The sequence below is a fragment of the Phocoena sinus genome, chromosome 19 (assembly GCF_008692025.1).
Source record: "Phocoena sinus isolate mPhoSin1 chromosome 19, mPhoSin1.pri, whole genome shotgun sequence".
Taxonomy (NCBI): domain Eukaryota; kingdom Metazoa; phylum Chordata; class Mammalia; order Artiodactyla; family Phocoenidae; genus Phocoena; species Phocoena sinus.
The window spans coordinates 36,696,962-36,713,411 of record NC_045781.1 but is presented as its reverse complement, the minus strand read 5'-3'; positions in this window follow the sequence as shown (position 1 = coordinate 36,713,411).

Below are 16,450 nucleotides of genomic sequence, written 5' to 3'. Positions count from 1 at the left end.
CTGAGCCTGCACGTCTGGAGCCTGTGCTCCGCAATGGGAGAGGCCACAGCAGTGAGAGGCCCGCCTACCGAAAAAACAAAAAAAAAAACAAAAAAAGAAACAAAAAAACATAAGAAGCTGACATAAATTGAAACAGGCTGAATCACAAGTCAGTGGATTGACTGTCATTGTAGTATTCAAATATGTGTATGGTAAGGATTCAAATTTCACAGAGGAATGGGAGTCATTGACTTCCAATTTCCCTTCTAAATGCTTGGATAGTATGATTTGATGACTATATTGAACCCTCTTTTCAGAAAAAATAAACACAAAAGTTATAGAAGAATATAATTTTATAAGTATTCTCCAGATGGTACACATGAAACACTTTTCCCAAGTTAACACATCTATGATTCATCTCATGAGAAAAAAAGAGTATTTTTCATGAGGTACTTGCCAAGTTTTATGACAGTCCTCTCAGGAATGTCATTCTACCTATTCTAGTTATTACCACGGACAGGTTGTATTTGGAGGCACTACATGAAGACATTGTCTCCGTTGCTGGATATGAATAAATAATGAGGCATTTAAGTAATGGCAATATCAAGGCTTTAACAAGTCTTGGTAACCTTTTATTTTAGTTGCTCTAAACTTCCATTTTTAACATCTATTATAGTGCTTTCTCATAACAGATATTTAAGATGTCTTGATGAATTAACAAAGGAATGAATTAATGTACATGTAACCCTTGGTAAATGCATATTTATTCACTTATTCCTCAAACAATTATTGGGATTCCACCTTGTTCCAGGCCCTGAGATGGAGTGGCATGAGATGTTTTTTTTAAATATTTAATAAAGAAAGATACAAGATTTACCCTAAAAGAAATACTTGTCTAGCAGGCATGTGGAGAGACGTGAAAGTGAGAGGACGTGGATGTGAGTAATTGCTATACAAAGTGGAAATAGTAAGTGCCATTAGAGAAGTTTATATAAAAGTTGTGAGAAGTCAAGAAATAGATGATAATTCCATCCTTCAAATAAATTGTGCTACATATCACCAGTGAATATTCTGAATACAATGTTGATTAGTTTATAATGATTGTTCTTCCTGTTTTTTGTTTTTTCCCCTTTAGAATTTGTTTAGAAATGGAGTCATAATTCTAGTTTTTCCCTTTGCTTTCTCAGCAATAATATATAATTTCTTAGAAAATTGATTTTAGTAGTAGACCAGCCTTTAAAAAATGTGTTACAAGTGTATTAACTATGCAATTCACATCCGTTTAGTATCTGCCAAACATCAGGTAAACCAAATTCTACCTCCTGAACTGGATTACACAAAAAGACAAGAAGTGTTCTGTCTTTTTTTCTTTTTTCTTTTTTTTTTTTCTTTTTGTCACTACACACAATCCCTAAAATAGCCTCTCGTTCAGGTCAGAATTGTCACAACAAAGTTTTCAGTTGCTTTCCAGGCACGTATTAGAGTTACAGAAGATTTTCACATAATCAAAGTTGGGTATTTCCAGAGAGCTCAAAAGGGACGGCGAAGTGGAGAGCAGATGCGCCAGATGAGCACAACAAAAGCCACTGAGAAATGAGGTGGCCAAGGCCCACTCCTGAATGGAGTGTGCACAAGGGCATCTGCCCTTGTTCTTGAACTTTAGGAAGAGAGAGAGGGAGATTCAATAGAGACAGCAGAGTCAAAACAATTATGCAAATATAGGAGACTCCAGGAGGAGATTAAAGACGAGACTGCTTTCACAAAGGCTCTTGCAACGGTAGAGATTTTCTCTTTTCTCTCTCAGTAGCACCAGCTTAGGGCTGAAAAAGATGGATGGCAACAGAAGCAACTCAAGCAAAATTATAGAGCATCATGGCTTAATCACTTGACATTAGTCATATGGCAAATTTAAAAGCTACTTCAAGAGGGGACAAAGTCACAGTCACAAAGTTGTCTTAACTTTGTCAATTAGTAGCAGAGTGAGTGAGAACTGGTTACTTAAACTATCTGAACTTCTATTCCCTCATTTTTAAAATACCAGTAATAATAATAATAGTTGTAGTAGTGGCAGCAGTAGTGATAGTAGTAAAAATAATTTTAAAAAGACACTTTCCTTACAGAGCTATTATGAGGATTAGAGGTGAGTGTCTCAACCACCTGGATCATGGCATGGATTTATTATGTAACAGCTGCCATCATAAATCCATGGGAATAATTTATTCACCAAATATGTGTTAAGCCACTACTCATTACACACAGGATTTACAGTGGTGTCATAACCGCTACTCTCAATTAATTTGTATCTTGCGGGAAAGCTCAGAAAAGTTAACAGGTAACCCAGGTAAATGGGACACGTAACAATCCTATGGCAACTTGAGGCACCTGTTGGAAGTAGTGCTTGAATTGTTGGTGGGCATGAAAGGTGAAGGGGTTTGAGAAAAACATTAACTAGCAGAAAGACTTTAAAATAGCATGTGCTAACCCCAAGAGATAAAAGAGTGTGGCTAAACCATATCGTAGTAGAGCAAGTTGCTTAAGCTTGTTTTCTAGACCTTGATAAATATTTGTTAGCTGCATGTCCTTGAGAAAGGAATTCTTGGGCATAGTTTTGTTATCAGTGAAAGGGGTATATTAATAATAAATTAAGAGTTACTGAGATATTAAAAGAGACATTTCATATAATGCCCCTAGTAAAATGTTAGCTATATTATTATTTTACCACCATTAGCATTGTTGCTATTAGCATATCATCATCATCATTCAGGGAAGTATAACATTTTGGCTGTCAAGTAGAGTGCTTAATACAAAATCTCCATGCTGACTTGACACTTCACATTTGTTCCTTATGGAAATGCATTCATCAATATGACTTGCAGAAAAGATCAGATTGAGTCCTGACTCTTAAGATCTTTGCAAAACTCAAAACCCACTCCTCAAGTGGGTGTGTGTGTGTGTGTGTGTGTGTGTGTGTGTGTGTGTGTGTGTATATATATATATATATATATATCTCCCACTTCTCAAGTGTTGGGAACATGTGAGAAGTCTGATGACATTGCCGAGGACTCCTCTTATATGCACCACAGTGACTTTTGCACTTACAGGTATCAATTGCAGCAGACATCTAGTGTCAAAACCAGGCACTGATCCCAGACATCAAGTTAAATGGGGAATTTTTCTACTCGGGCTCCAGAGGTCAGCAAATGGTACTTTCATACCCTGAGCAACATAACAAGGAACTAAAAGTCTATTCTATTTTTTTTTTTTAATCAGAAAGAGAAACAAAATTAGAAATGAACTTGATCATTTTGAGACAAAGAGCTGGAAGGGCATAAGCATTTCAATTTTGTTGACTGCTTTTTGAAAGTAATCATCATTCTTGAACCTCCTTTTAATTCTCAAAGAATTTGGATACTTTGAGAGGCATCGTATTTGTTTTATCTCTTTGTGAGGAATTCTATCCATACAGAAACGTGACCAATTGAAAATTACCTCCATTCCCAGGTAACTTATTTCTCCTTGCTTTGGTTTTATGGAACATAAATGTTTGGAACTTGACTAATCTACTTTCTGCATTACATTTACAAACTTATATTCTACAGCCACATTTCCTGTGGTTAAATCTTGGCTCAGCCATTTGCTACCTCAGTAATCTTAGGCAAGGCACATACTACCTCTATGCCTCAATTTTTTTTAAGTTTTTTTTTAATTGAAATACAGTTGCTTTACAATATTATGTTAGTTTCAGGTGTGCTGCAAAGTGATAGATAGATCTAATATATGTATATATATATCAGAAAATCCTTGTTGTTCATCTTGTTTTTTATATATAGTGGTGTGTATTTGTTAATCTCATACACCTAATTCATCCCCCACGACCACCTTCCCTTCTGGTAACCATAAGTTTGTTCTCCAAGTCTGTGAGTCTGTTTCTGTTTTGTAAATAAGTTCACTTGTATTATTTTTTTTAGATTCCACATATAACTAATATCATGTAATATTTGTCTTTGTCTGACTTCACTTAGTATGATAATCTCTAGGTTCAACTATTTCTTTATCAAACAGAAAATAATGACTCTTGATTTAAAAAAAAACTTAGTAAACATTAAATGAGTTAGTCCATGCAAAATATGTATACCATTGCCTGGTACATGGTGAGCTAAATAGGCTAATTATTCTATTTCTCTGGATAGGTTATTTTAAATTATTTTGTTTTTCCCATCTGAAAAAGGGCTGTAAAACGTCTGCCTGCAGCGTTATTGGGAAGAACACATATGATCTACAGTTAGTGTCATTTACATTTGTAAGTACATAGTCAATGAATGTTCGTTTGCTTTATAAGCCATGCCAATATTCCTGGCTAAAGTGATATTTAATTTGAAACTCATAGTTGATAAAATTTCAGATTTGGATGTTAAATACTTTGTAAAGAAAACCACACTTCTCTCAAAACTTAGCAATGTGATGCAACAATCCCCTTCTTTATACATGTAGATTTAATTATTGGACTCAATTTTTCAAGCTTCCTTGTAATTTTATAAATCCACACCCTTGCCACGGTCTCATGGCACACAGAGTATACCAACCATTCCAAGGGTCTGGGCTTGGCCGTGTGATTTGTTTAGGCCAATGGAATGTTAACAAAAACATGAAATTTATGTACACATTTTGGCTTGCTCTCTCAAGCCTTTACCATTCCCTTTAAAAATATCATGAGTAGCTACTGCTCCTCCAACCTGAGGCTGAGAATGAGGTACATGAAGCATAGCTACACAAGTTGACCGTCACACCCATAAGCAAGTATTAAATTCTTCTTATTATATGCCAGTGAGTTTATGTCTTTATTTATTATGCAATATTTTGTGACAATGATTAAGACTTCTGCACCACTGACAATAAATACTGCTTCAGCTTCCAAGTGAGTTGCTTACACATTTTTGCTAAGATTACACTCTTTCATATATGGAGCCCAAGTCAGTTTCCACATGTAATTTTGCCCTCAAGATCATTATAAAAAATAGCTAACTCATAATTCTCTCAGGGTAGCAAAGAGACTAAAGAGCAGAGGGAAATCTCTGAAAACATTGTAAGACAAAATAACAACCCATCGTCACTTGAGGAAAAATATTACGATTGACTTAAACAATATCTACACCAAATGCTGGGGATAGATTTTCTTTAGACATCAGGCCATTGACAATCACATGCATGTATCAGGAAATTTAGAAGGCAATGTGCATACCCAAAGCAAGACATAGGCTTAGAAAAGACCTGAGAAGATACGAGCTTTCACCTCTGGTTGGTCTTTTTTTTTTTTGGCTACATTGGGTCTTCATTGCTGCGCGCAGGCTTTCTCTAGTTGCGGTGAGCGGGGGCTACTCTTTGTGGTGCGCAGGCTTCTCATTATGGTGGCTTCTCTTGTTGCAGAGCACGGGCTCTAGGCACGTGGGCTCTAGAGCACAGGCTCAGTAGTTGTGGCGCACGGGCTTAGTTACTCCTCAGCATGTAGGATCTTCCCGGACCAGGGCTCGAACCTGTGTTCCCTGCATTGGCAGGCGGATTCTGAACCACTGCGCCACGAGGGAAGTCTCTCTGGTTAGTCTTTATGCTCAGAACAAGCAGCAAGTGAAGGCTAAGACTGAGTTTAAAATGGCCTTTGAAGCATTGAAGGAGTGTCCCATCTCAAAGCCAATGTACAAAGAGTGAGAGTGATGTATGTATGCATGTATGTATGTATCAATCTATCTATCTGACTGTTCTCTTTGGCTCTCATTTACTTTGTCTTTTTGCCTCCAGGCATTCAAAAAATTCTCTGTCAAAACCCTAGCAAAGCACAAACTAGAGGAAGAGAGGCTTTACAAACCACACATAACAAAGAATACAGAAGTTTTAAAACATAACTTTTTTTTTTAGGGTACTGCACTTTATTTAATTTTTTAACATCTTTATTGGAGTATAATTGCTTTACAATGGTGTGTTAGTTTCTGCTTTATAACCAAGTGAGTCAGCTATACATAGAAATATATCCCCATATCTCCTCCCTCTTATATCTCCCTCCCACCCTCCCTATCCCACCCCTCTAGGTGGTCACAAAGTACCAAGCTGATAGTCATACACACACAGACAAAAGAATAACTAACACTAACAGTAAGCCACAAAAACAAAACCTGAGGAAGGAGAAGCATATGCTTTACACAGTTAACACATTATAATGTTTTCAGTAACAAGTTATGAAGCATACAAAGACAGCAAAATAAGGCTCAATCACAGAATAAACAGAAACTGTCCCTGAGGAAGCAAAAGCATTAGACTTACTAGACAAATACTTTGAATCAAGTATCTTAAAAATGCTGAAAGAGCTAAAGGAAACCATGGACAAAGAGCTAAATGAAACAGGGAGAATGATAGCCCAATAAATACTGTCAATAAAGATATGGAAATTACAAAAAGAAATTCTAGAGATGTAAAGTAAAATAATGAAATGAAAATTCACTATTCACCTGCAGGTTTAAATAGCATATTTTAGCAAGCAAAGGAAAGAATTTGTGAGCATGAAGATAGGCCACTTGAAATGATCAAGTCTGAGGAGTAGAATGAAAGAATAACGAAAAATGAACAGAACCTGAGACTAGTGGTGCAAGATCAGGTGCACTAATGTACACATAATAGGAGTCCCAGGAGGTGAGAGGGGATTGAAAGAGACAGGAAAATTTTTTGCAGAAATAATGGCCAGAAATGTCCTAAATTTGATAAAAGACACAAATCTATATATCCAAGGAACTCAATAAAATTTCAACTCAATCAAAATTGAAGTACTTTGATATAAATCTAACAATATATATAGGATCTGTATGAGAAAAAAAAACTACCCAACTTGATGAAAGAAGTTAAAGAACTAAATAAATGGAGAGATATTTCATGTTCACACATAGAAAGACTCAATATTATCAAGATATCAGTTCTTACGAACTTGATGTATAGGTCTGATGCAATGCCAACCAAAATCCCAACAACTCATTTTGTGGATATCAATGAACTGATTCTAAAGTTCAAATGGAGAGACAAAAGCCACAGAACAGCCAACACAATATAGAAATAAAAGACCAAAAACAGATGGCTGATAGTACCAGACTTCAAGACTTACCATAAAGCCACATTAACCAAGAATTGTATTAGTGGTGAAAGAACAGATAGATAGATCAGTGGAACATAATAGAGAGCCCAGAAATAGACACACACAAATATAAACTGATTTTTGACAAAGAAACAAAAAAGAATCTAAAGATTCTTTAAAAATTTATAAAAATGCTAACACTAATAAACAAATTCAGCAAAATTGCAGGATACAAGATCACATAAAAATCATTTGTATTTCTATACACTAGCAATGAACACTCCAACAAGGATATTAAGAAAACAATTCTATTTACAGTTGCATCTAAGAGAGTAACATACCTGGGAATAAACATAACTAAGGCGGTGAAGAATTTATACACTGAAAACTAAAAAACATTACTGAAAGAAATTAAAGGAGACCTACGTGAATGGAAAGACATATTGTTAAGATAGCATTACTAGCCAAACCATCTACAGATTCAAAACAATTCCTATTACAAGTTGAATGGCTCTTTTGTAGCAGAAATGGAAAACCCTATTATCAAATTCATATGGAATTTCAAGGGGCCCCAAATAGTCAAAATATACTGAAAAAGTAGAACAAAGTTGGAAGATTCACCCTTCTTGATTTCAAAACTTACTACTACAAAACAAGAGTCATCAAAACAATGTGGATAATCATATAGGTGAATGTAAAATCGGGAGTCCAGAAATAAACCCGTACCTCTATGGCCTATTGATTTTCTACAAGGGTGCCAGGAACATTCAACGGAAAAGGAATAATCTCTTCAACAAATAATTATGGGATAACTGTTTTCACATGTAAGAGAATGTATTTGGAGCCCTGCTTTACACCATATTTCAAAATGAATTCAAAATGGATCAATGACCTAACTGTAACAGCTAAAATTTAAAACTCTTAGAAGAAAACATAGGGGTAAACTTCATGACACTTGTCACATTCTTAGATGTGACACCAAAAGCACAAGCAAAAATAATAACAAAAAATAGATAATAGGTCTTTATCAAAATTAAAAACTTTTGTGCATTAAAGGATGTTATCAAGAAAGTGAAAAAACAACTTTGAGAATGGGAAGATAATTTGCAAATATCTGATTTAATTTTCTAGTATCCAGAATATATGAAGAACTCCTACATCTCAACAACAAAAACAAACAACCCAATTAAAATTTTGTCAATGTACTTGAAGAGCCATTTCTCAAAAGAAGGTATATTAAAGGCCAGTAAGTGCATAAAAAGATGCTTAACCGTTAGGGAAGTGCAAGTCAAAAGCCGAATGAGATGCCAATTTACACCCAGTAAAATGGCTATCATTTAAAAAAAATAGAAAATAAGAAGTGTTAGCAAGCATGTGGAGGAATTGGAACCCGCATACCTTGCTATAAAATGGAATACAAAATGTTGCAGCCACTGTAAAAAACAGTTTGGCATTTTTTCAAAAAAATAAATACAGAATTACTGTATAACCCAGGAATTCCATTCCTAGGTATATACCCAAGTGAGTAGAAAACAGGTACTCAAACAAATACTTGTTCACAAATGTTCATAGTGCCACTATTTATAATAGCCAAAAGGTAAAGACGACTCACATGTTCATCAACAGTTAAGTGAGTAAACAATATGTGGCATGTACATGGAATGGAAAATTACTCAGAGAAGGAATGCATTACTTCTACATGCCACAAGCTGATGGAATCTTAAAACATAATGCTAAGTGAAAGGAGCTAGATACCACTTACTTGAAATATCTAGAATAGGCAAATCTATGCAGAGGCAGAAAGCAGACTGGTGATCGCCAGTTGTTGGGATATTGGGGACACGATTAGAACTACTTAATAGGTATGGGGTTTCCTTTTGGGGTGATAAAAATATTTTTGAAACATTTAATAGTGGTAGTGTTTCACAACATTATAAATGTATTAAATTCCAGTAGAATGTACACTTTAAAATAGTTTATTTTATTTTATATGAATTTCATCTCCATTTTTTTTTAAAAGCCAAAAAGTAAAGTGGGCATTTTGTATCATTACTCATGCTAGATTTTTGCAGATTTAAACTGGGTTACTCTGTCTCAGTTTCTCTCCACAACTCATTCTCTCTATCTGGAAAACCACCTTTTCTGTTTTCGCAGATAACTTCTTCTCATTTAAGTTCCATTTCTAATTTTATGAGTATCTTCCTTGTCAATTATCATCTGTTGTTTTCAGAAATCTACCCAGTAAAATTACAACATTTGGTTTAACAATCACGAACATGATGTTTCTATGTATCTGTGGCTATAAATCAGAAAATCTGGGTCCACATTTTTTTTCAGCTATTTTAAAGCAGATAATTTTAGGCAAAGTGTTTCATTTATCTGGGTCTGATTTATTTCAGATGCTAAATTTATTTTATTATTATTTAAAGCAAAAAACTTCCGGGGTTTTTATTTAACATCTAATTGCTTTATGTGGGTTTTAATCATTAAAACACTATAAAATCAATAAAAATGCAACTGCCAGTAACAAGGTAGTGATGAGATTGATAATAGTCATGTTTCATTCACTCATTCATTAATTCACTCTACAAACACTCCATGCCCTTATACTGTACTGTCCCTGGAGATATAAATATTATCAACAACGATATGATCATTAACCATTAATCCACTGAGTCTATGGTAGATACAAAGATAGTAATGATGATGATGGTGATGATGAAAGTATTTATTACTGAACTTTAGAAACCCTCTGGATAAAAAGGCCAACAGATAAAGGCAATTATATCTGTTTTATTATCCTTTTTTATTTGAAGAGTCATAATTAAACAAAGCTGATGTAACACATTTGTAACTCAATTATTTGATGCACAAATGTGTAGATGACATCTATATATTTAGTGATAATCAAGATTTTCTGAAGAGACAATTCCATTGGCAGCACTTAAATTACTCATCCAGCACACTGTCATGCATGTAATAGATAGTGGGTGTCTTCAGTTTCTTATAACTTGCAAGTCATCCCTCCAAGCATCTCTAAAGCAATCAGCTGAGGAGGTGATTTGATTGCCCGTATTGTAAATTGCATAATAGATATCTAGGGTATGAGACCGGCACTGTAATTCTAAGAAAAGCTGTTCTCCCAAATTTTAGTATCACAGACAAAATTAGAAGTAGAATGTCATAATGTAGAGAAAAAATTCTTTAGGTCTGATGAGACCACAACTAGATGGGTGACTGGCATTTATGAGCTGTGTGATATTAAGTAAGTGAGTTAATATTATGGTGATACATGGTATCTGGTTTTATTGTGGTGATCATTTTATAATCTCTAAAAATATCAAATCACTAGGTTGTACACCTGAAACTAATATTGTATATTAATTATAACTCAATAAAAAATATTTCTGAGACCCAGTTTAGATACCTAAAAATAAAGGCAAGACAGAAAAAAGCATATATTTTGAGATAGGACTTTGTGGTAGGCCCTGGAAAAGTGAGCTAGATTAGTACCTGTCTTCAAAGGACTCGTGACCATTTGCTTGCATCAGTTATCTATTGCAGCATTAAAACTACCCCTAAACTCAGTGATTAAAAATAAAAACCACTTATTATTTCCCATGATTTACTTGGTTGACAGGGTGATTATTCTGTTTTGAAATGACTTTTCTGGGGCTAGAAAAGTCATTTCTGTTTCTCAGCAGGAACATCTGGGATGATTGGGATAGCTGGGGCCTCTCTTCATGTGATTTCTCATCCCGCAGAAATTCAGTCTGGGCTTGTTCACTAGATGGCAAGAGGATGCGAAGCAAGGGAGGAAAAGTTCCAAGATGCAAACATTTTAGAGGTTTTTGCTTGCATTTCATTTTTAAATTTTCCATTGGCCAGTAAGAGTCACATAGCAAAACACAGATTCATGGGCTAAATAAGTATGTTCCAACTCTAGATGAAAGGAGCAGCAATGTCACAAGGTCATAAATATAGGGACAGGAAGAATTATTTGGCCATTTTTTAAAAACAATGTTCCATATTATATAAGTGGATAAATTCCCTTCCCATTTTGGATCTTGGTGTTAAAATATCTCCTCACTCAAAAGGAAGTCACAATCCAACACAAAATCAGGAGCGCTGAATAGACGATTTAGAGTGCAACAAGTTATTATCAAACCCAATGTGAATTTGCAGAATTTTGTACTGATAGCATCTTTTGATTCTCTAATGATCTGGATTTGTGTCCCCAGATTTCTGAATTGGCAGAAGGGGAAACATGCTCCTATTATGTAGCCAATAATGCCATAGTTGTGTATTTACCGGAATCTTAATTATTCATCACAGCCTCCCTTAAGATAGGACAGTATTCCCCAAAATGTATTTAGAAAAATGATCATTTAAGTTCTCATAGTAGGATAGGCTTGTGGATTACTAGGTTAAAATTTTGTAAACTCTATTACTGCAAGAATTTTGAAAAGACTTTAATATGCTGATGAGTATTACATTTTTTAAATAAGGGAATATAATATATATTGTTTTCTGAACTTAATTCCATTTTTAGATAAGGAAAATAAGGGCTAAATGACTACACTTAAAAAGGGCTGCTTCTCATCCAGGCATGTGCACATTCAAAAATCTCATTCAATATTTACAATTGAGACAGGTGTTACTATAATCATTAGAAAACTGAGGACACGGAAGATAAGAGAAACTAGCTCACTTGCCAAATTCCACATATCTTGGAAGTGACAGGTTTGTGTACCAAAACCATTTTGACTCGGGACACAACCTAACTGTATCAAACTGAACCAACTTCAGGTGATGCTTCGTCCTACCTCTACCCCTAGCATTCAAGGGGATCTTTGTTTGCCTCTTCCAGGTCCGTAATTCTGTTCTGGCCCCAAGTGGTGCGCTCATGCTCTGCACAGGCATGTGATGTTTTCCTGCCAGGATCACTCAAAGCATAGCATTAAGCACATATTCCCCCCTCCAAATTGATCCCCATGTTGCTCTCCAAGAACACTCTGCACAGCTAGGCAGTGAGGCTTCATATTAATCATGTTTTCTAATTATTTATTTATTAGAACAAGGGAGCTGAACACCTGGCAACATTTACATTTGCAAATTAGGGAAGCGGCCTCACTCTAGCAGAAATCTGATTTTATTATTTGCCGTGTAAAACCAAGCTGGCTCAGTGGTGGAGAAAGTTATATTAATATAAATAATGATGAAATGCTGGAAATAATCTCTTTTCCCACCTTCAGATTTGGTATATTTTGGGCAAATTTGTACACTTGAAACTTAATTCATGATGCAGTTGTTAGGGTGAAATAAACAGGATATTGATATATTAACCTCATTCTTTCATTAATTCAAGAAATCTTAGTTGAGCACTTGCTATATTCGTGCCACTGAACTCATGTCCTTAAGTTATGTCATAACTTAAGGACATGAGTTCAAACAAACGTGGCCAGTTTCTAAGTTGCACTAAACACTTAGAGTCTCCATGTCTTTACTAGATACAAACATGGAGATTATAATTATATTATGGGTGTTTTTGAGGCTTAAAATCGATATAAGCATAGCACCTAATTCATAGGTGAGTCATAACCAATATTAGTTGGCTACTCACCCTCCCTATCCCACTTAAGCATGGTGATCATAAAGATAAAAAGACATGGCCCATAGTTACAGGCTTTCAACCAATAAGGAAGATAAATTAGAGTTTTTAAAAAATGTGATCAGTGTCACAAAAAAATCAAATATACGCAAGTGAAAGGTAATTTTGGATATGGACATATAATATCATATAGTCAAGTTTTCTAAATATACAGTACATTTGACTCTTGAACGAGTGGGTTAGGGATGCACACCCTCTGCACAGTAGAAAATCTGCACATAACTTTGCAGTCGGCCCTCTGTATCCTCAGTTCCATATCCTCAGATTCAACCAACTGATGATCACGTAGTACTACAGTATTTACTATTGAAAAAAATTCACATATAAGTGGACCCATGCAGTTCAAACCTGTGTTGTTCAAGGGTCAACTGGTATCTAGAAAAGGGAGAAGGGAGCTAGGATTAGAAGATGTTTACATAATGAATGGCTTTAGAATGAGCCTTAGGTGACTAAAATTTATCCTGTAGCCAAATTATTCCACTGACAGCCAAGAGTCATGCTTCATGGAATTTAATTTAGCCATTATGTACCTTGTGGGAGGGCAACTGAAAATGGAGATGAGAGAGCCAGTTGGAATACTATATAACTGTAATTTCTTAGAGGATGCCAAGTCCTCTAACTTTCTGGATTCACTCTTTAAACCACGAGCTCCCCCAAAGAATATTTCTCTCCTTTGGAAGAAAATTTCAAATCACCTAGACTCAGGAGTCCCATTGCATCAGATGTTAAAATCAGAACATATCTGTCCTGCTCTAAGGACTTCAGGCTTGGGATAACGATGATCCAAACAAGGGCATTAAAAATGGAAGACTCCCTCTCCTATTGGGTAAAAAGTTCTCAGATAGGGCCCTATGTGCAAATTAAGAATTGTATATCTGAATTCTTTAAAACAAACGTGGTAAACTACCTTCCAAAGGAGTGCATAACACTGAGGAACATTTCTAAAACTACTGGTAAATATACTGAACACGGAGCAAGTTGAAATAAAAGAGCACAGTGAGAAATCAGCAGTGTCACATTGGACATACAACTTCACACCTCATTTCTATGAGGGATAATATTAAGCTATGAACACCATATATCATAAAATATATGAAGTTTTCAGCATAATACTAGGCATATAATACATTTTGAATAAGATTGTGCATTTATGATATAACATGTAAATCTATAATTGTTTTAAAGATATTTTATAGATTTCTGTTGGCCAGAAAAATTTCAGTGAAGAAAAGTTTTCTTCTTTATAAGGAAAGAATTAATGGAAAAGTAATTTGGGATAAATACTATATATGTATTAATCCACATTAGAGCCCAGAAAAATAAAGAAAGAAGAAATAAAGTTTACTTATAGGGAATGGAATTTAAGCAGATTTATTTCTACATATCACCAAGATTTGAATAAAGATGCACCTAAAAAGAGAAAGCAGGCAGCTGAATTGTTTAACTGGTGGGGATCCAATTGCCCTACATGGGAAGTGCTAGCTACCTGCATGGAAAACAGATGTTACCACGTTTACTTTATGTGGTAGCAGGAAGCTGGTGAGGATGAAAAGTCTGTGTTACCTTCAGTGCTGTGACTTTTACTGTTTAGTTACTTTTCAAATCTGTGTATACCAGGAGAAGGTAAGAGCATTTATTCACTTTTTTCTTTCCTTGCTATACCTACATACTATATATCACATTTACTGTGTTCTCAATATTTATTTGTACCAAAGTATGAATGCCAGAAAATATTGGCCTCCTTCAAAATACTGACTAGATCTCTCAACCAAAATAGGATTTCTAAGACTTAGAATACTCCTTTTGTCAAAGTTACTCAATCCAAAGCCAACACACATAAAAATCTGTCCCAATGGTACATGACCTCTCTGTATATATGTTCTGCAGCTACTTTCAACTTTATCGCGCAGGAACAGAGGAATTCTTTAATTTCTGTTGTGTTCTCTAAGAACATTACTTCCAGTTTTATCATCGTGAACACTATTTAACCAGTTCTAAAATCCTTCCTGGTGAAATCAGACTGATTACTTGTCAGGCTTTATAGTTTTCAAACTATCTTATCACAATTAAAACAATGAAAGAAATAATAATCATAGTTATCATTTATCAGACTTTTTGTTCGTGCAGGGAAATGTGCTAAGTGTTTTACCTATATTGTCTGCTTTATTGCTAACTGCTATTGTCTTAGCTTAAAGATGGGAAAATTAAGGGAAAAAGTGATTAGGTAAGTCGGTCACATATCTAGAAAGAGACTGAATAGTGTTTAAGAGACAAATGACACAGAAGTTGCTCTAGGAAAAATGCATAACCTGTTTCTCTCAGGAATTAGCAAGCCCAGATCCTGTTCAAATTCTGGTTCCAAAAACATAACCTCTCTATTCCTTACTTGTCATATCTTTATAATGAAGTTGACAGTAACAGTTCCTTGCAGGGGGTACCTATGAGGATCAAGTAGCTAACACAGGCAAAGCACTGAGAATGAGGCTGGGTATATTGTAAGTGTTAACTGTGTTAGTTATTTTTAAAGCAACATCATAATTAGGTGATATAGCTAAGGTTCTTTTTTGTTTTCATAACTTGATAAACTGGAGGAATCTGTGAGCTGTGAAACAAAAAGATTTCTTTTACATTTTAGCTTAAGTCCTAGACTGGAATGAAACCAAAATATTTTTATATGTCCGTTCTTCTGCTCTTTCTTGCTCTTCCATATTTTATGTTCAGTATCTGCAGGAAAATTAGTTGAACTTCAAGGAGGACAAAGGCCTTAATCACTTTCTGGTGTACAGTGGCCTAATCTGTTGTCTTGGGGATTATTTAACCTTTGCTATACAGAGATGCTTCTTTTCCCTGTGGTGAATTGACGGTGCAATCGGTGGTCTTCAGTTTTTCCTTGATCTCGATGAGTTGTTGCCAGAGTATCATTAGAGTCACTGTCCTGGACTTAGTGCTAGGAGACCAGGTGACCTAGGAGTTGAAAAGCCAGGGTCTCTAAAGGCAATAAGCATTCTGAAGAACTGACTTGCAACAGAACATTGCTAGTAAAAGAGGAGAAAGTGATGCGTTATCTTCAGATCTCTTCACCATATACTCTTACTTCTCTGAATTTCCAATGAACTCAGTTTGTGGTGTTCTCCTGGCTCTCAGTGAGGAAGCTCCAGCCTCTAGCAACCCCATGACAGCTACTAAACTTGAGAAAGATATATGTACATATCGCAACATTTGTAACAATACAATGCAGAATAGTATCAATAGCATCATCAGAATGTCTGAGATATATGTGTGTTTGTATGTGTGTGTGTACATGCGTGTATGTCTATATCCAAAAATATTGGGAAAAAACACTTCAGTGATACCTAGATTATGGGCTTTAATTTTTTTCTCCTTTATATTGTTTAATCTGTTCCTTCTACACTGACCATGAATTATGTATATAATCAGAAACAATGTGAACAAAACCATTATACACAATAAAAGACTTAAAGTTAATAGTAAATATCTAAATTGACCAATAATTCTGTTGATAGTTTGATATTTGAAAAGCAGGGAAAACCAATGGTCTACTCTGGAGAAATATACTATTCAAAATAAATCAAAAAGAAAGAGAAATTATAAGGAAAAAGACCCACCATGAAGTCCTTATACTCCTCTACAAAGAACTTTAAAACAGAAAATAGTAGTAAATAAGCTAC